The sequence below is a fragment of the Alexandromys fortis genome, unplaced genomic scaffold (genome assembly GCF_014885135.2).
Source record: "Alexandromys fortis isolate MF-2015 unplaced genomic scaffold, M_Fortis_MF-2015_v1.1 scaffold_77, whole genome shotgun sequence".
Classification (NCBI taxonomy): Eukaryota; Metazoa; Chordata; class Mammalia; order Rodentia; family Cricetidae; genus Alexandromys; species Alexandromys fortis.
In genome coordinates, this window is record NW_026067967.1 from 408,812 (window position 1) to 429,480 (window position 20,669).

The 20,669-nt window shown below is 46.0% G+C and overlaps 1 protein-coding gene across 1 annotated transcript in view; it reads right to left on the minus strand.

Annotated features, from left to right (window-relative positions):
• Rab30 (RAB30, member RAS oncogene family) overlaps positions 1-20,669 on the minus strand; it is a 64,447-nt gene that overhangs the window by 12,652 nt on the left and 31,126 nt on the right. The window lies entirely within an intron of this gene.

Sequence of the window (20,669 nt, forward strand, 5' to 3'; positions counted from 1 at the left end):
AAGTTAAGGAATAACTCTAGCTAACTGCTGAAGATCATTGTGTCTCCGGCAGAACAGGACAAACTGTAGTGGCATTTCACTTGTATTTTAATAAATAAAACTTGCATGAGGATCAGAGAGTAAAACAGCCCCACTGGGATTAAAGGCATGCACCTCCCGGTTTCTATGTCAACTAGTGTGGCTACTGGGATTAAAGGTGTGTTACCACTGCCTGGTCTATAAGGCTGACCAGTGGAGGGAGAAGAGAAAGACAGCGAGTCAAAGAGAGAGGGGTTCTTAGCAGGCTGAGGGGAGGAAGCATCAGGCTTACTCATACCAGGAGACCTCAATCTCAGCGACAAAGGATTGCAGGTGGAGAATCCCACGTGATGAACCTGCCAAGTAGGGGGATTTGTATGTGGATTTCAGCAGTCCTTGAAAGATGCCTGACAAACAAACAGGCAGACAGACTCCCAGGGTTCTGTCTCATATCCCTGGAACTGTGGAGGAAAACCACTTCTCTGTGCAAGAATCTGAGCCCGCGAACAGTGACTCCACCGCCTATATGCCTTGCACTATACTTAACCTTTTTTTCTGTTTCCTCATTTTCAATAGTCCATGAGGCTAATGTCGATTAATGCTGAATGTAACTTGAGCAAGCTGAGGTTGACAGAAACCAAGGTTAGCTCCAATTCCTAACAGCCAGATTTCAAGCTCAAAGGGCATTAGTGATCAAAGAAATTCTAACTGTAAAAACCAAAGAGACCAAGGTTCAAATCCTGGCTGTTGAATTTTCTCAGCCTGTGTCTTTGGGCAAATGATTTGTCTTGCCCACTAACAAAAAGGAGCTCATAGCACTTATATCACCGAATTACGATGGCTGACAAGATCAGAAGTCTTGAGGACAGTATTTGGTCTTGGTAAAGCCCACTCCTTAAGATGGTTCACAAGTCTCCCACAGTCTACTTTCCGTCTCTGTGGCGAGTCACATCTCACCACCTCCTCACAACCCTCACAAGGTGCACTGGTTTTCCCCAGCTCCCAAACACCACAGCTCTGCTTTGCGCCTCACCCCTTTCTGCAGAGAGACCTCCCCTGGCCGAGCTAGCTTTCGCTTCTGCTTTAGAGCTCAGCTAAGCATCACATCCTTTAGAGCGTTTCTCTGACCCGAGAGGGGGCCCACTCCCACAATGCCTTCTTCCTCTTAGACACCATAATTTCCTTAACTCTGTGTATCTGTCCACACTCCACCACCATCCCTCGGCATCACAGTGCAGCTTAAACACAAGAACTCACAACGTGTGTATACTGTGTCTGGCTAAACCACGACCCTGAAGTTAGCACCACCATCACCATCTTCTCCATCATTTTCATCATCTCACCATATTAATTATTGAACCTCACAACAGTCCTATGAGGCACTGTTGACATTTTTAACTTGACAGTTAAAGGTGTGGAGGTACAAGAAAAGCTAAGTAAGAAAAATATCACAACGTATCCCTAGATTTAGTTTTCTATTCAACTGAAACTTGATAAGGGCCTTAAAATATTCCTTTATTGGGGTAGAGAATGGGAAGGAAGGAGGGAAGGGAAACTGGTTGAGATGTAAAATAAGTAAATAAATTTTAAAAATATTCTTTTATCTCCATCTACTGTTCCTGGTGACACCTGTGCTGATATGATGATTTTTTAAGACAAATATAGTATTTCTTTATGAATAATTTTTTCTCTGAAAATATTTGAGAATGTCATTTTTCTTTGATGGCCCTCAGTACGGCAATTTAATGTATTCTTAGTTTGGAAATTTTTTTAATAAAATAGGTTTCCAACTCATAAAAAGAAAGCACTGAGCTCCTACAGTTTATAACTGGAGGATCTGAGAGTCTAATTCCAAGTCGGCTCTGTTGTCAACAGTGACTTTCACCAGGCTGGTGCACGGGAGGGGCTCCAGGAAGATGTGACGGACTGAACAAAGCGGTGTGGGCCCTTTCGACGCGGGTCTTACCTTTTCTATCCCCTCTCTCATTTCAGATTCAAACCTTTCCTTATCACATCGTGCTACCTAGAGCAGACTCGGGGAGATGGTATGCCAGTTCAAAACCTGCTGTGAAGACTGAAAAGAAGGAACCACATCGGTAACCCCAGACCACGGGAGGTGAAGGCAGGAAGACCAGCAAACGCAAGGCCAACCTGCTCTACACTAGGAATCCCAGGCTAGCTAGCCAGGGTGACAAACTCTGCCTCGGACACAGACTTAAAAAGTGAAAAGAAACCTCAGTTCCGAGCACAAGAACCTGTGTGGACCAGGACTCGTCCCTTTCCAGTCAGATGCTGGAATTGTGGGACGGGACTGCATCCTTTTCCTGTGCATAGACGCCTGGCACACTTTTATTCTAACTTATGACAGATATCAAAGAAACAAAACAAGAAATTGTGGGGGAAAAATGTCCAGAGGAAGGTTATCAATGTCTAAATTATACCTTTGATACGAGGGAAAGGGAGAGGACCAATTACAATCAGCCTGGGTTTGTGGGATTACCACCTGGACCAAATTACAAAACAAAAGATATTCTTTCTATAAGAAATTAACTTTAACGTTTTGTTGAATGTTTCTGAGTATCTCTCTTTGGGTCCAGAGAACCTCACATGCGGACTACATGTTCTTCCACTGAGCTACGCTCCAACCCTGAACGTTTTCTTAAGGGAACCTCGGGGATAAACAAGTTTGGTCTCACTCAGTACAGCGGCAGGCCGTGTGTGATTAAGCCAGGCTGTGTGTGGTTAAGCCAGGCTGTGCACTCCAGGTTACAAGCCCAGGTGAGGGCTCCACTTCCAAGAACACATTACATCTCTAGGGAAGTCCTTCTGTTTGGGCCATAAAGTAACCAGCCCAGGGGTTGCCAGTCACTGTGATGATGGATATCCCAGGAGGGGGGACCCCAGAAACAGATTAGCCCCACTCCAGAGTGACGGTAACAATCGTACCTTGTCTACAGAGCAAGTGTGCTGCAGGACGTGCTACTGACCAAGCATATTATAAGAATTCCCATTCTGCTAACAACAATAATAATAGCTGGCACTTGAGGCTTATTGTGTCCTGGGCCTTCTCCTCCATGTACTGACACAGGAGCTTCACAACAACGCTATGATGCGGGTACGCTTATCACCTATGAGCCGTTGTGACTCAAAACAGAATACTGCCACCTCCAGTCTTGTGATTGACAGAGTGGCTGTCTGAAGTTCAGGTCAATGGTCGCCATGCCCTTGAACATAGTGGTTTAGAAAGCCCTTGCCGCTAAAGCATCAAACCCGTACTGATGGTCTGCACATGGACTCCAGGCCTTCCGCTGCTCTTCACCCTGCCCCCCTCCCCCAGCACTCTCTCTCTCTCTCTCTCTCTCTCTCTCTCTCTCTCTCTCTCGGAGCTAGACTTAGATCCCCTCAAATACCACTCCCGTAACTCATTTGCCATCCACCCACATAGCTAAGTACCAGGCATGGGGGTGGGGGGGAGATGATGGGGAATAAACAGGAACACTGAGGTGGACAAGTAAAGTCCCAAACGCTGTGATTAGCACAGTAGTTCTAAGCAAATGGGTACGCCTGTGAGAACCAAAAAGGAAAAGAAAATAGAAGAGGAAAAAGAGGAAGGAACTGTTTAAAGGTATACAGGAAATGAAATTGAGTATGTTCTTAAAGGCTTTAAAAAAGTCATCCAGAGTAACAGACTTGGCAACACGTGCCTTTTTAAAGCATCCTTTAGAACCCTATGTTCACCATTATATCCATAGTTTCCCCGGGCCCTTTGGGGCTCAGTACAACAGATAGGCTCAGAAGCCATGTCCCCTCCTCTCTGTTCCGAACCCCAGCTGTCCCCAGAACTATTGAGAGGACTTGTCTTTGCTCAAAAACTGTGTTCTTCAGACCACCATGGTAGATCCACGTGACCCAGCACTTGAGGTGCTGAGGCAGGAGGTACACCAAGAGTTCCAGGCCAACACAGGCTACACAGTGAGACTCTGTCTCCAAACAAATGGAAGAGGGGGAGGAAGGAATGGAGGGAGAGAGGTTAGAAAAAAGAGAGAAGGAGAGGAAGGGAAGAAGGCGAGAATGTGGGTCACACCTACTAGAACCTAGCACTGGGGGGCGGGTGTCAAGAGCCATCCTGGGCTCCATAGCTTAGGGCTACCCTGAGCTACAGTGTCGCAAAGAAGAGGAGGAGGAAGGGGAAAGAGGAAGAGGAAAGAAGAGAGGAAGGGAGGGAGAGAGGGAGGGAGGGAGGGAGGGAGGGAGGGAGGGAGGGGAAAAAAAAAAGAAAACTGTCTCAGGCCATCTTCTCTTCCCAGGGCCTCCCCTTAGTCTGTAAACCAGGAGGCTGGTGAATACGCACCAAATCCATTTCCAAAAAGCACGTCTCATCCAGGTAATGAAGTTGAGAGCCGTATAAAGTTTCCTAACCCAGAAAATTGAGATGATACTAAATTCCCTATCGTCGAGTTGCAGAGCAGTAAATAAAATATGGCCATGTGCCCCTCTGAATATATAATAATCAAATGTGTTTGTGTCAATTCTCCTGACAAGTGCAGACACTACAGACAAAAAAGGGAAAGGAACTTAGCTATAATCTCTTTCTTCTGGGCACAACTCATTCACATTTTTATACGCACTTTTTGAATCTTTCAATTTGCATAGCCTTATGTGTTTGTTTCATTGTCAAATTGTGGATTTAAAAAGCAAGTGTAGCACAGCATTACTAACGGGCTCTGGGGCTGCTGGTATTTTCTATCTGAACTCATGGTCTACATGGAAATGGCCACCAGACACCTTCCACACCGGCTCAGTGTCCCGGCTACTCAAGACAAGAGACAGTGTGTGCTGAGGTGGCCTCAGTGACGCCATCAAGAAATATTCAGTGGTGTCACCCAACCCAGGAGCTTTAGATATCCTGACATAAGCAAGAAAAAAAGACAATAAACAACCAACATTGTTTAACCTTAGATTTACTAAACATGACATCCTCATATATGTCATCCTCATATAAACCTATAAACATCCCCTGCCACTGGGGTACCACGAAACATTAGGATGGTCAGTGCTGTTCTATAGAATTTGAAATCAGGACTTTCAGGTAGGGTTGCCACATAGAAGAAAAGAGAATGCAGCAGAGAGCCAGGACAGAACTTAAATTTCAATTTCAGATATTAATAAGTATGTTTTATTATTTTCACACATATAATCGAATGTATGCCTCCCAACAAATACTGTGAGACACATAGAAAAACTTCCTTGTGTGTGTGGTGACAGGAATGGGCCCTGCACATACCAAGCAGAGCTACTTATGCATAGGAACAATGTTTTGAATATAAGTGTGGCCTGGATGTTATATGGGACATAGTTACACCAAAAATGTTGTTTATCTGAAACTCAAAAGTGACTGAGTATCCTTTAATTTTACTACCCAGGAAAGTGTGAATGGTCAGGTCATGCTAGAAACAAGCCTGTTTCTCCCACCCAGAAGCTGTGGAAGAGATGAACAGGGCGTGACAGACAAGAAATCTCTGGCAGATCCACAAGAACCAAATACTGAATAGTGACGGCAACCAATAGAATTTCAAACTAGTATTACTAGGTTGGAGTTCTTCAGAATCAGGATGAGAGTCTAGCAGAGATCAAACTGGTTACCCAGCTCTGCAGGTAAGGTCATCTCCCCTCAACAGCCCCTGAGCAGTGAGGATGTTCCTCCAACCCCAGCCCTCTGGTGTCGGTCGGGTGAAGGCTGTGCAGGTTCATCACTCTGCTGCCCTTAGGGACAAGGACGGACAGTGCTTCAACAACTCCCTCTTCTTTGCTCAACCTGCTACTATGCCCAATGAGTGTATATTAAACTGAAAGCTTTTGATCCATCTTTCCCTCCAACAAGGGGCTGTCCCAGGGAGCTCATTATTGCTAATTACAAGGATGCAATTACTAACCATTACTATCATCAGTGCTGCAATCTCGCCTGCTTTACATCAGATGCTAATTTCGTGTTATTGCAAGTTAATGATTCTCCTTGGCCATCCATGTCACACGCCCACCTGGGCTGGGTTACTCCTCTTGCATCAGGATATAAAGCCCAACATTTTGTTACATAGCCCTTTACAGGCTATAAATATCTCAACATGTGATCTAATGGAGCCCTCTGACAACTTCATGATCTAGACTGCATCGCTCATCAGGTTAGGAAACCAGAGGTTAGATAATGGTGTGACTCAAAGTGAGTCACACCAGTGAGTCACAAGGTAACTTCAGCCCTGGAGACTTTGTTTTGCCAAATACAATATGTTTTCTCGGGTTTCTGGGAATTTAGATCATGATCTTCACGCACTGTATCAGGAGCGGGGCTAAATTTTTCCATGCAGAATTTTATTTCATCTTTTCTGCAGCCCATTAGATAGGTATTGCTATTCCCAAAATGAAGATAGGAAACTGAAGCTTCTCGAGGTTAATCTGTTAAAAATCAAAGAGCTGGGAGATGGCCCAGTGGTTAAGATTACTTTCTGCTCTTCAAGAGAACAAAGATAGGTTCTCAGAATCTACCTGCTGGGGTGGCAGGTCAGGGGGAGCCTGGACACAAAGACACAGAACACATACCTATAATTCCAGCTCCAGGGATCCAATGCCCACTTCCGGTCTCTGCAGGCACCTGCACATACTTGGCATACCTTCACACACACACACACACACACACACACACACACACACACATTTTTAACATCTTAAAATCATATAGTTAATGCGTAAAAGGGCACCTACATTCATTCAATCCAGGTCTTAGCTGTGCGTGCTGGTGCATTCTGGTTCCAGCACTCTAGGGGCTAGATAGACAGAGAGTTACAAGTCCAGGGCCAGATTGGTTACATATTATATTTGTGACGGTGGTTATATGAACAAACAAAAAGTCCATTTGCACAGAAATGGTTATATAGTGCACAGCAATCAGACATTAGTGAACCACACAACTTCAGACATCTTTCTGCAAATTTTATTAAATAAAGCAAGGGAAAGAAGAGGAAGCAGTATATGAAAAGGGGGTAGGGGATAGAGTTCTACATCTGTAAATGCCATAAAACATTTCTGGAATGCTATGAAACAAACTGGCAACAGCATTTGGCCCCGGAGAGGCTGTTAGAGTTAGCTTTCTCTAGACAAGAACATAATCGCCAACTCTCAAATTAGATCCTCTTCTCTTCCATGAAGGCTCCAGAGACACAAGGAGAGCGAGATAGCTTTTCTCATACATTGAGAGATGATCCTTTAAAGTAACTGCTTGGAGGCTGGGGCTTTAGCCCAGTTGGTGGAGTGCTTGCCTACATTCAGGAAGTCCTGGGTTCAATCCCTGTCGTGGCTAATCTTGGTTGTCAGCCTGACTGCATGGAATCAACTAGAATACAAGGTGCTGGGCACTCCTTGCTCAGTTATTGGAAACAGGAAGACTCACCCTAATGTCGACAGCCCCTTCTGGTGGCAGCTGAGTTAAGAGGATATGAAAGAGTCTTGCTTTGTGTCTGCTTACCTTGGCTCTCACTGGCAAGTCCGCCTATCCTGCTGGCAGGACACTTCGCTGTTATCAGAACCTACTTCATCGGACTCCGACATCACTGAAAATCAAGAGCTCTCCAGGAATCTTCCAGGCCCTCAGTGCCAGACTGGTACTGCTGATACATCCAGCTAATGGACTAAGCCACTACCAGACCCTCGGGAGTCTACCAGTTCAGCCACTGTTGGACTACCTGGATCACATCCTGTCAGCCAATCTAATAAGTCCCCTTTTGATACTGATAAGGCTAGAGAGGTGTCTCAGTGGTTAAAAGCACCGGATGCTCTTCCAGAGGACCCTAGTTCAATTCCCAGCATCCACATGGTGTCTCACAACCATCCATAACTCCAGGAGAGCCAACACCCTGTTTTAGCTTCCAAGAGCACTGGGCACATGTATGTACTGCTCCTTTGCAGAACCTTGGCTAATATAGTCCCCCAAAACTGCATAAAACTTTTTTTTTGCATAAAACTTTTAATCACAACACTTAAGAGGTGAAAGCAGGAGTATCAGAAGTTCAAGATCATCCTCAGCTAGGATAAGAGTCAGCTGAGGACACATGATTAACTTTCACCAAAAGTGGGGCAGGAGTATCAAGGCAACACAGCTTGTCACCACGTCGGATGACTAGAGTTTGCCCCACGGGGTAAAAGGAGAAAACAAACCTACAAGCTGTCCTCTGGTATCCACATGCATGCTACGGCGTGCACACACATACACATGCATGCCACGGCATGCACACACATACACATGCATGCCACGGCGTGCACACACATACACATGCATGCCACAGCACGCACACACATACAAACGCATGACAACAATCTGAAAAACAACCTGAGAAACAGTTCGCTAAGAATACTTCTCGTACAAACATGAGGACCCGAGTTCATACACCAACACGTGTAAAAAGACAGATCTGCCACACGTGCCTGAAACCACGGCATTGTGGCGGGAGAGACAGGAGGCTTACTGGCCACCAGACTAGCCACCAGTACAATGAGAGACTGTCTCAGAGGAAAGGGCTGGTGGCCCCATGTCTCTCTCTAACATCCACACAGGCAAACACGGACAGGCACACCACAAACACCCAACTCCTTTCTTTGTCTGCCCTGCCCTCTCCCTTCCTGGGACCAGGCTGTAAGGAGGAAATGGTGTCCACCTCACCTCTGGAGCTGCCCTTTCCAGCACGTGGGGCACATCACAGCTGTCTCTGTTAAACCTTGCTAAAGGACAGCAGCCTCTAAAAGAAGGATTTGGGTTTTTTTTTTTTTGGTTTTGTTTTTCTTTTTTTTTAGACTAATATCTCTCGAAAGCAAGCCTCTACTCTCTGAAAGCCAAAGCCAAGAACAAACACGATTTTTGACACTAACAAAAGCAAAGCTCAGCCGGGCAGTGGTGGCGCACGCCTTTAATCCCAGCACTCGGGAGGCAGAGGCAGGCGGATCTCTGTGAGTTCGAGACCAGCCTGGTCTACAAGAGCTAGTTCCAGGACAGGTTCCAAAACCACAGAGAAACCCTGTCTCGAAAAACCAAAAAAANAAAAAAACAAAAAAAAAAAAAAAAAAAAAAAAAAGCAAAGCTCTCACATGTTTGTATAGTTTAGGAATTAATCTGGCCGCACTCTGCCAAGGCATCTTCACCAAGAAGCAGGAGGAACAGCACTGGGCAGCAAGTAATGACTCTCCTCGGGCGAGGCTACACCTAAGGGATGTTACAATGGTCCCCTGACTCTAAACCAGAGCTGCTGCCCTACCAATAAGATCTCCAAATAAAAGTCCCTACCAGGCAAGGCCAGGGCAGCTGGCTGCTGTGGATCCGTGCTTTGGATCTGAAGTGGAATGAGTTCTAATGTAGACCTCAGAACACAGGGCTGGGGATGTAGCTTAGAAGACAGAGTGCTTACCTAACACACACTAAAGAAAACCTGGGTTCGATACCCAGGCATGGTGGCAATCACATCTGTAAACCCAGGACTTAAGGGATGAAGACAGAAGAATCAGAAGTTCAAAAGCAATCTCTTATATATAGCAAGTTTGAAGCCAGCATAGCTTATATGGAGATCCTGCCTTTAAAAAAAAAGAAAAAAATTAAAGCCTAATAAAAAATGAAAATAAAGCAGGCCTAAGGTCTCCACAACAAATTTTCAAAATTCCAGACAAAATATCTTCTTCACATGCTGTATTTTATACTCTTATTTCTTAGAAACAGGAAATAAATTTGAAGTCAAGCAGGTAAGAAAGGTAAAAAATTACTCAAATTACTCCACAAAATTGCATTTGATCGGCATTAAAGCCAGCAAACCTCTGACTGCTTCTCAGTGCGCCTTCCCCTGCACAGTGACAGACTGAAGGGGCACCACACTGGGACTCCATTTCCACCAAGAGAGGGAGCGCTGGGCAGAGCCAGAGTCCTTGAGCCCCCGAGTGGCTAACTCAGGCAGAACTCGTTTCGTGCCATCTGGGGGCAGGTGTTTGAGGAGATTTTTCATACACCTGCAAATCCTAGCATTTTGCTTCCTGGGGAAGAGAGAGAAACAGCCCTCCTGCTCGTTAATCTTCGCTGAGGTGGGAGCTTCTGTCTGCAAAACATGTTTGCTGAACAGCTCTAAAAAAGGTCCTTCCAGCCCCAACTTGCTGCTTCCGGCGTCTGTACAGGCAGGCGCCCTCCTGTCCTCCATTTTCAAGCACAACACTATTGTCAGTCTGGGGTTGGCCCGGCAGTTCTCGGCTTTGGGCTCTCTAAAGTGAGGCCTGCCTCTAATCTTTTCGCTGCAGAAGCCTCCCTGGGCCCGGCTGGACAGGAAGGGCATCCTTATCTACCTCTTCAGTCTCCTACCTCAACCCCCATCTCCCGCTGCCACACCCTCTCTCCCACCCACATCCACCCCCACCTCTGCACAGCTAATCGTACAGCCTTAGGTCAGAGCTGGTCTCCAGAATGGGTTCAAGCACTTCCCTTGGTGTTCCTACATCCCAGAGGCCAGAGACCCACCAAAGACAGATGCGTCTCTTCCCTGCTGGAAGACTGTACGTCAGGCTGACCCCTGTTCTCAGCTGTTTAGATCCCCTTTCTACTGGATGCAGGAGCAGCATTAAAAAAAGAAGTGCTTCCGATGCTCTCAGAGACAAATGGATGAGGACAAACACGGGGATTCCAAGTCTGTCTCCCAAGCACCTCTATTCGCCCAGCACCTAGATGCTTTATACACTGGCCCATTCCATCTGTAGAACAGTCCTCTGGGGAAGGATTTATTAAACACCGTCACTACCAACAAATTTAAGAGCTGGAGTGGATAAAGAAAATATAACGCATGCACAATGCGTAAGCTTTAGTCCAGCATGAAGAAGAATAAAAAGTAATGACATTTGCGGGAAAATGAAGCGAACTGGAGGTGATCGATCATGTTAGGCAAAATAAGCCAGACTCAGACAATACTGCATGCTTCCTCTCATGTGCAGAACCTGCATTACACGTGTGTACACATATGTACACGCATGTGACATGCAGAAGATGGCTAGTGGGAGGGACAGAAGAAGATAGCAGGAGTGAATGTGGTCCAATAAACGTCATCGTCAAGCCCACCACTTCATACAATAAACATATACATTTTTCTATTATTTTGTGTAAGAGAGAGAGAGACAGAATGCACAGGTGGGGGTCAGCCACAACACGTGTGTGGGTCAGAGGACAGCTCCTGGGAGCCAGTTCTTGCCTTCCACCACTGAGGCAGGCGTCCCTCTTGTTTCTGCATTCTGAACTGCATACTTCCGGCTCTCTAGCTGGAGAGCTTGAGGGCATTCCCATCTCTACCTCCCAGCTTTCCACAGGAGTACTGGGGTCATACATGCAAACCACACCTGGCTTTTCACGCAGGTTCCAGGGAACAGAGGCAGGTCGTTGGGCTTGCGACAATAGCACTTTCACCCACGAAGCCATCTCCCTGGTACTGTAGGGGAAAAAAATTAAGTGTCTACATCTGTAGAGCACTTCTACATTGCTAAGTGCTTTTTTTGTGTGCATTAATTTATGTGTATCCTGGCAAATTCCTATGGAAGACGTGGGGTACAAATTCTCCCCTAACACACACACACACAGAGAGAGAGAGAGAGAGAGAGAGAGAGAGAGAGAGAGAGAGAGAGAGAGAGAGAGAGAGAGAGAGCTTGCCCCAAGCCATATGTCACCTGCAGATTTTCTGTCAGAAATCTATCTTGAACACCCCCTCTGCTCCACCCTTGTCCCTCCTACACCATTGTGGCTCAGGCCTTCAATAGCTCGCCTGCAGCAGTCTACAATAGACTTCTAGCCCGGCTCCCTACTGCCTGTCTACCAAGTATTTTTGCTCCAAGGACCTACGAATTCTCAGCCTTACAGACAGGTTGAGTTTAAATTCCTTAGGTGAATACAAGAAGACTCTTAAAGACTCACCCACACGTCCATCTCTCCAACCCCCACAGAACTCAAGCCACCACCACACAGGTTTGCCTTGAATACCTGCTGCGCTTTGCCCATTCATCCTTCCAAGCTTAGCCCAGCCTTCCTCTTGCTGAAGGGCTCCTTCATCTTCCCAGATGAAGCTCCCAAGACCTGTGGATGTGGTCTCTTTCTCCCTCCCCTAGCCATTGTAAGACAGAGCCCTGTCATCCAGCACACTGTAAATAGCATCCATTGTCCTTAGACTCCGAATTTCTCAAACTAGAATTCAGTTCAGGAAATAAGCTCAACTCGGAAGTGCCTTTCCAGGAATTCTAGACTTCAAGACATTAAGTTAATCAAGAAGCCCAGCATAGAGCTGCAGGACACAGTCACAGGTCTGTGTGAAAGACAGTGAGGGATAAAGGTCACCAAGAGATGAAATCTGAGGAAAATCCCGAGTAAAACAAATAAACAAATTCTGGGAATTTTACCCCAGGAACAAGATGTCTAGGAACCAAAGGCAAAAGTCCAAACCTCGTTTAAGATAAATAGCTAAATAATTGACCACTGGCATTTAACCTAGAGATGACAAGGCTGATACCCAAGCATCAACAAATGAGGAACAAGGAACACAGTTCCCCATACCACACTGTCGATATTCATCAAAGGCCTCTGCAAGGTTCCCCCTCCTCTGACCCTGCAATTCTGCTTCTAGGAATGTTGCCAAGAAATGATTCCAAGATATGCACAAGGAAACATTGATAAGAAAGTTCATTCCAGGATCTGTGGGCCTAGGTCCTTATGAAGGAGGGGCGAATAAACTTATCTCCTACGTTACACAAGCAGGTACACTTTCAGGGAGCCCATGACAGGATGTGTGATGCTTAATATTGACAGGGCCTAGAAGCCAAGCCTCTGGCCAGGACTGGGAGCATCTAGAGTCCTTGACTGAGGTGGGAAGACCCACCTCAACGACTTGACCGAATCAAAAGGAAAGCAGAGTACTAGCTTCCGCTGCAGAGGCTACGTGACTGTGGTCTCCAGTGCCTGTCGCTGAGACTCCCCCACTGTGATGGACTGTACCCTCAAACTGTGAGCCAAAATAGATCCTCCATGAGCTTTATGTCACTTCTGTCAAGTGTTACATCAGAACAACAAGACAAGTAGCAATAGGTGAAGGAAATGCATGCTTGGGAAAAACCAAATTTTTAAAATGTTTACCTCAGAGTGGTGGTAATAGGGAGTTAAGCAGGCATTATCAGGCTTGGAGGCCATTGAAGAGAGACTTCCCCTTCACTGTGGGCTTTGGACCCCATCTCCCACCTTCCCGGGGAACTCTAAAAAAGGAACTACCACATCTTTCCCTGTTTAAGATTTAAATTATGATACGAACAGGTAAAGGTTTCAGGGCTTTGCTAAAGTCCACTAAAGGAAAGTCCCAGTCAAAAGAACAGAACATTAAGTTCTGCCTCTGGCCTTTGATGGAAAAATGGGATCCTGATCCGCTCTAGAGATGAAAACATTACATACTATCTTCTCCTCCCTTAAGAGTTAACCTAGTCAGGCTTGTCAATCACCTGCTCAGGAAAGGACTCCCTTGGAAAGCGGATTCATCTGAGGACGAGCTCAGGAGAGGGGAGGAATAATTATCCTCCTAGTGAGGTCATGCACTTCTCCTGCCCACAGCACCCGCCCTCTGAGCAGCCACTCCAGTCTCTCCCTAGCAGCTCCGTGTGAGCCTGTCTGCCTTCTGAGTTCTGACTTCTTTTTCTTCTGGATACTGGCCAGAGCCTTTTGTGGTTTCCCCGACACTCTGGGCTTTCCCCACTTTTTCTGAAGTTCCCTCCCCAGTTCTGTCATGTAGCTGCTTACCACGACCTCCACAGCTGAACAAATGCCATTCTCAAACCCAGACTCAAATTTCTCTCATCTTCTTCTCCATCTCCCTCCTCCCGGCAGCTGCCAAGATTTACAGCTTGCCTACCCTGTTTTTTTTTTTTTCCTCCTTTCAAACTGTAATAAAATTGTCCTTTATCCTTTCTTAGTCCATTTTTTTCCAAGACAAGGTTTTTCTATGTAAACAAGGCTGGCCTCGAGCTCACAGAGATCCCCCTGCCTCAGCCTCCTGAATGAATGCTGAGATTAAAGGCGTGCGCCACCACTGCCCACACTGAGTCTATTTCTAAACTAATTCATTACCAATAAACATTAGGAACCCAGAAGGGAACCCTGGTTTCCCTGGTAACAGTAAGATTAGGAATAACTTACTCTTTTGTTTACGCATTTACATATTCCCCCTGTTTTCTTCAATAGACGACTCTAATAAGCAGGACTTGTTTAGAAAGGGTGGGCAGTTATCAAAGTATCATGGGACTCAACGGTGGTAAAAGAGCCGCAGGTGGGTTCACAAGGACAAAGCTCGCGACCATTCATTCACATCCAGACGGCTCTCTAGGACACTGGCTAACCAAAGCCACAGAAGGCAGGGGGTTCCGTGCCGGGAGTTCACTTTAAGGGAAGAACTGAACAAATGGAAAATGTTAACCGAACAAAACAACGCTCATTCGAGTAAAGAACTGGCAAGCAACACACATGTCCACAGAGGGGGACTCCATGCAGAACACACGCCATACTACGCACGGAGCCGTCAGCAATGCCAGTTATGAAAACTATGCCGAAACATGAAACAATGTGAGCACGAGGAAACAAACGCACAGAGCTGCATTGTCAGGGCCGCAGTTATGCATGTGAGTGAGAGCATTCTGAAATAAACGGGCTCTGTACTAGAATTAGGGGATTCCCGGCATGTTGTGGTTTAAATTTCATCTTCTTATAAACACCAAGGCACGCGTTTCTAATGTTAAGAAACAGGAAAATAAATTGACCACAGGCGTACCATCACTGCCGGCATACAGCACGTCCCTCCATCTCTTTTTCCTCTCTGGTGGCACTCACCTTCGGTACCATCACTTGGGAGGCAAAGGCTGATGAAGTGCTTGCTCTGTGAGTTCGGGGCCAGCCTACTTTACACAAAGAGTTCCATCCAGCCAGGGTTACATAGTGAGACTGTCTGGGAGAATGAATAAATAAATCACAGCAGGGAGCTGGAGAGAGCTCAGCAGTGAAAAGCACACACTGCTCTTGCAGAGGGCCTGACTGGAACTTGACTTGGCTCCCATTACCCACATCAAGTGGCTGACAACTGCCTGTAACTCCAGCTCCTGGAGATACGACACCCTCTTCTGGCCTCCAAAGGCACACATATAGTGTACACATCCATACATATAGATAAAAATAAACTAAATCTCTCAAAATACACATATATAAATAATCCAAAATAATGTCAATTTTTAAAAGATATTACGCAAAATTATTTCAATTGTTAAAAAAACAGGGAACATAACACATATCCTAAATGAAAACATTTCGGTGATTTGTTTCAAGGTCTATAAAGAGACATCAGATAATGTCCGTTTTTAAGCAAAGAACAATAAGTATGCCACTGTGACAGAACAGAGAGATGGCTGCTCAATGTGTCTAGCACCGAAGATGGCCTCTCGTCGATACTGGTAAAGTCAGAGTGAAGACGCACCGGTACTAAGTGTGGGGTATCTGGAGAGCAGAAGGCATTTACAAGACTCTGCAAGCAGAAAGAGTGGCATTCTATGTTCAGATCAGAAAGGGCTTGAAGGGAACAGATCCAATCTGTCGTTTGTCCAGAACATTGAACCTCCTGTACATGGCTCACATCCTTCTTCTGTTCTTCCCCTGCTCCGACCTTCACTGGGGCCAAACTCCTCTGCAGACAGCAGCTGCAGAGGCTTCTCCTCCCCCGCCTCCCCCACCTTTCCTCTGCATACAGTCCATGCTCTGCTCTGGGTCCTAGTGAGAGGGCGCTGGGTGCAGATGCCACAGAGCGGATCTATTTCTGCAGAAGTGTGAACCTTTTGTGCTTCCGAACAATGGGTGCCCACAACAGAAACCTTCCATTCATCAACGGTATTGCCTGTCTGCCTCTGACACTGCCCTCTGCTTTTATGGAAGAAAGCTGTTTCTCTGGACTGGTTGAGATGTAGTATGTCACCAACAGAGCAGCGTCCCTTGTGGTCAAGGAGGCACGGAACTTGGCATTTGCCTTTAGAAACCAGCCCTGTACGAGATGCAATGTGACTCCAGCACAACCTGCTAATGAACCAAGCCAATCCGTCATTGCAACCTGCAAATCTTCCTTAGGGCTCCCCGCTGCCTTCACCAAGTCATCTGGACGGGGAGATGCAGAGCTCTGATTGAGAGAGAATTCAAACTGCTTAAGTCACGAGCCCATCTCTGTCATGAGTTAGGTGGCCTTGGGCAAATTTCCTAACCTCTTGGTGGCTATTCTTTTATTATTCCCCCACTTCCGTGTGTGTGTGTGTGTGTGTGTGTGTGTGTGTGTGTGTGTGTGTGTATACATGTGTGCATGCATGTGTGGGTGGGTACACTCACCTATGCATGCATATATGGAGGTCAGATGTTGAGTTCAGATGTCTTCCTCTGTCATTTTCCACCTTATTTTTTGAGACAAGGACATAAACTGATCAACATCAAAAAAATTATTTACTTATATGTGTTATGTGGACATGATTATGTACCAATATGTTATGTTTCTGCAAATGGGTGCAGGTCCCTGCAGAACACAGTAGACAGCATTCAACTCCCAGTAACTGAAGTTACTGGTGGCTGTGAACCACTCAATGTGGGTGCTAGGAACAGAATTCCAGTCCTCTGAAAGAGCAGCCATCTCTTGCTCAGAGAGATGCTGAGCCATCACTCCAAAACCCCGATTAACACTTGAAAAAGATTTCCTGGGTCCCTAGAAGAGAGGGCATTGTGATAATATGTACAAGTACAAACAATAAGAAAAAAATTAAGGAGGCTACTCATACAGCCCAACAGAAAGATAATGTGGTCTGGAGGAGTAGAGGGGCTAAGCCGAGGGTTTTGAAGACAAGATAGAATTTGCTGGAAGATTGGGTGAGGATGGAAAAGAAAGAAGAACCTTGAAAAGTAAGGCTAGATATTTTGGTTTGAGTGTGTGTGTGGAAGGAGTTAAGTGCGGCCACTTATTGAAGCCAGAAGACTGGAGAACACAAGTCTGACTGATGGGGAGGCAAGTCTCAAGTTCCAACTAGACTGTGAAGCAGAAGGTCATTAGCAAAGGGTCGTTGTTTGTTATTTAGGGTTACTGGATTAGGAGGGGATAACTGTGAAGTAAGGAAGTAGAGAAGACGGGGTTATTTTGGAACAGAAGGGGGTGGGGCAGGCTCAGGATGCACTCTGACAGATCCTCAGAGAGGCGGAATGACGCTCAGAAAAGCAGAGTGGCAAAAGCCACGGTGATTCTTTTCAGAAGCTGGGGAGAGCTTAGTCAGTGAAACGCTTGCCGTGGAACAGCAGGGCCTGGGTCTGAGTCTCAAGAAGCCAGACATGGCGACTACCCGTGCTTTCAATCCCAGCACTGGAGAAGCAGATTCTCAGAGGCTGGTGACCAGACCATCGACTTGGTGGGCTCCCATAAGAGACTCTCTCACAAACTAAGGAGAAGGGGCTGGAGAGATGGCTCAGCAGTTAAGGGTACTTGCTGTCCTTGCGGAGAGGCCCAGCTTCGATTCCCAGCACCCACGTGTTATGCACATGAAGTCATGTAGGCAAACACACATACAAATAAGAAGATAAAAATAAGATGTGACTGAGGAGGACACAGATGTTGACCTCAAACCTTTACAGACATGCATTCATATCGACACAAACACATGTGCACCCATCCACAAAAGGGGCACAAAAATCAATCAATCACTCAATATGTTCTTGCATTCAAACATGCACACATAACTAAAAGAAGTAGCCTGAGATAAGACACGAACGCTACTGGGTAACAGAGACAAGGACGGTTCTGGAGGAAGAGTGGGAGGCGATTAGGATGAGGACAAAGAGTGAAGCCAAACCTACGGCAATTTAGAAGTTGATATTAGAAATGAGATGTAGAACGTTAGAGCTGTGATAGGGCTAGCATATCAACATCCTTTTAATTAAGAAAGGAATTTACTTTGGAAGAGTTTAAGAGATAAAATTAGGCCCAGTGGTGATGGTGCACGCCTTTAATCCTAGAACTCAGGAGGCAGAAACAGGGAGATAATCAAGTTCCAGGATAGCTAGGGGTACACAGAAAAACCCTGTTGCGAAAGAGAGAGAGAGAGAGAGAGAGAGAGAGAGAGAGAGAGAGAGAGAGAGAGAGAGAGAGAATTAGAATCAGAAAAGTGGAAAAGTTCTTAGGAACTCCCAGGAGTTGACTTATTCTTGGCTGAGAAACACAAGAGCGTGGTTACTTAGTACTGAGAATTCTCTGCATCAGAGTAGATTTAATGAGTGGAAAGGAAGGACATGACATAGCGCTAAATTGCAAAGGCCCTTACAGTAAAACTTAAAAGTCAGCAATGTCCCTCAAGGTTAAAAATAAACGAAACTAAACCGGTCTACAGAGGAGCCAGGTTCGTTCTAACCCCCCACGGCATCTTCTTGAGGCCACACCCTCACCATCATCTCCACTACACACAGCGGGTTGGTTCTCTGGAAAGATGCCTAGCCCAGGCTCTGTAGAGAACCACAACAAAGCTAAAGAATCTTCAGCAAAGCTGAGCAGGCCAATGAAAGCATCCGTTCCCTTCTTGCATCCCAGCAAGCAAGCTCTGTTCTTCATTACAGACTGAATTTGCTTCCAAATGTCACTGATGTTTGCAATATAATATGTCAGTGGCTCCACTAACTGTGGGACCCTCAGTGGTTGTTGCCTTTTTATGTTCAGAGTACGGTTGTTAAGACAATGGAAACACAGAAAACTTACGTTTCAAGGTTACCAGGAAAGCCAAGAAATTAACTCTCCAGTGCTTAAGGAAGCATCAGAAAGACTTTTGAAGGCCAGTGTACCTTCCAGAAGACTAGGATGGAAATGAAAGCACGCAACAGCTGGGAATTGGTCTTTGCTAGTTTTCTTAGGTTGCAAGTGGCCACATGTCCTATGAAGTGGCTTTTCAGACCTGACCAGCTTGTCCCATGGCTGCACAATGCCACTCTGCCTAGTTGCATCATTCCATAGCTTACCATTGCCTGTTCCAGTCTATTCCTGATTTCAGGAATGAAGAGTCATCCCCTACAGAGTCCTCCTGGTCTCTCCTTCTCTGAAGTTTCATGAGACCAGGTTATATGAACCACACATCTTTAGCTCTTGATCATATCAAATCTTTTTTTTTTTTTTTTTTTTTTTTTTTGAGACAGGGTTTCTCTGTAGCTTTGGTGCCTGTACTGGAACTAGCTCTTGTAGACCAGGCTCGCCTCGAACTCCCAGAGATCCGCCTGCCTCTGCCTGATCATATCAAATCTTAAAACTGTTCTCTGATTCAAGCATCAAAGTGGGCAGAAGAGTGTTTTAGGAAATCTAAGACACTTACTGGCCACTGTTAACAGGAGTGGGGGCCTGGTAGTTGATTCAGACGGAGTTGGGTTGGAATTGCAGCTCTGTCCCTCTTAGTAGCTGAAGAGTCCTGAGCCAGTCACTCTCCAAGGCTTGGCTCCTCCATCTAGAAGGTGGAAATAGTTACCTATCTCAAGGCCTGCTGTGAAAGTTGAATGGGATGCTGGTAAAACACCCACCATGGTACCTGGTGCATAGCAAGTGCTCCATAAACATTAACTCTCTTGGCCCCAACGACTTGGTAAATGCCAGTTTCTCCTATAAAAAGTTCAGGAAGACGGATCATACTCTATGTGTTGTATTAGGCTGTCCATAGTCGCAAGCACACAGCTTAACACATTTGTAGGACACTAACTAAGCATTTTTTAGTCTGATCTCATGTAAGAATGAGGGTTGTAGATTTGCCTTATATCAAACCAGTTAACGCAGACAGATATAAATAGGGTTGGAGAGTCAAATAGTCTACGTTGAGGCAAGATTGAAAAGAAAATGTAACAGAACTGCATCTAACTTTAAATATTCCCAAAACTGTATAAAAACTCAGGAAAGAATTCTCTTTCTCCCCTCCACTAACAAACCTTGCACACACAGACCCAGAGGACAGAAGAGAACAGGGTCAAAGCCGGGAAGACTGGGAGGAGATGAACAAAGAGCGCTGAGTGGAGACATTTGAATCCCGGGACATCTGCATGGAAAATCAAAGCTCAGCTGTTTTAACGCCAGAATCCTCTGGAAGGACAGGACACAGACCCTTCTCCTCCTAGACAGTGGATAGGATGCCAAGGAAGGACACAAGGGACTGCTGCTCAAGGCCTTGCATCTCCAGCTTCCTCCTCACTGACCAAACTCTGGAGTCCTAGTCACTCGGTAGCATCTCTACAAAGGTCTAGCATTTGCTCCAAGTGACTCTGGGGAAGAGGAGTCAAGGCTAGAGAGGCAACAAAAATGCCCATAACTGATGCTGGGAGCGTCTGAGCAAAGAGAACACGGTGCTACCTCTCTGTTATTCATCAGGATTTCCCTCAGTGGGAAGGCAGCCATGTCTCAGCCTGGAAGTACCCAGAGAGGCAGAGTAGGAAACACAACACTGTGGCTGCTGAAGATGCAAGGTATAGGCTCTCCTACTCCTCCTCTTGTGCACTACACTGCCAGGTAGAATCTCACTCTGCAAAGAGAGTGGCAGCAGCC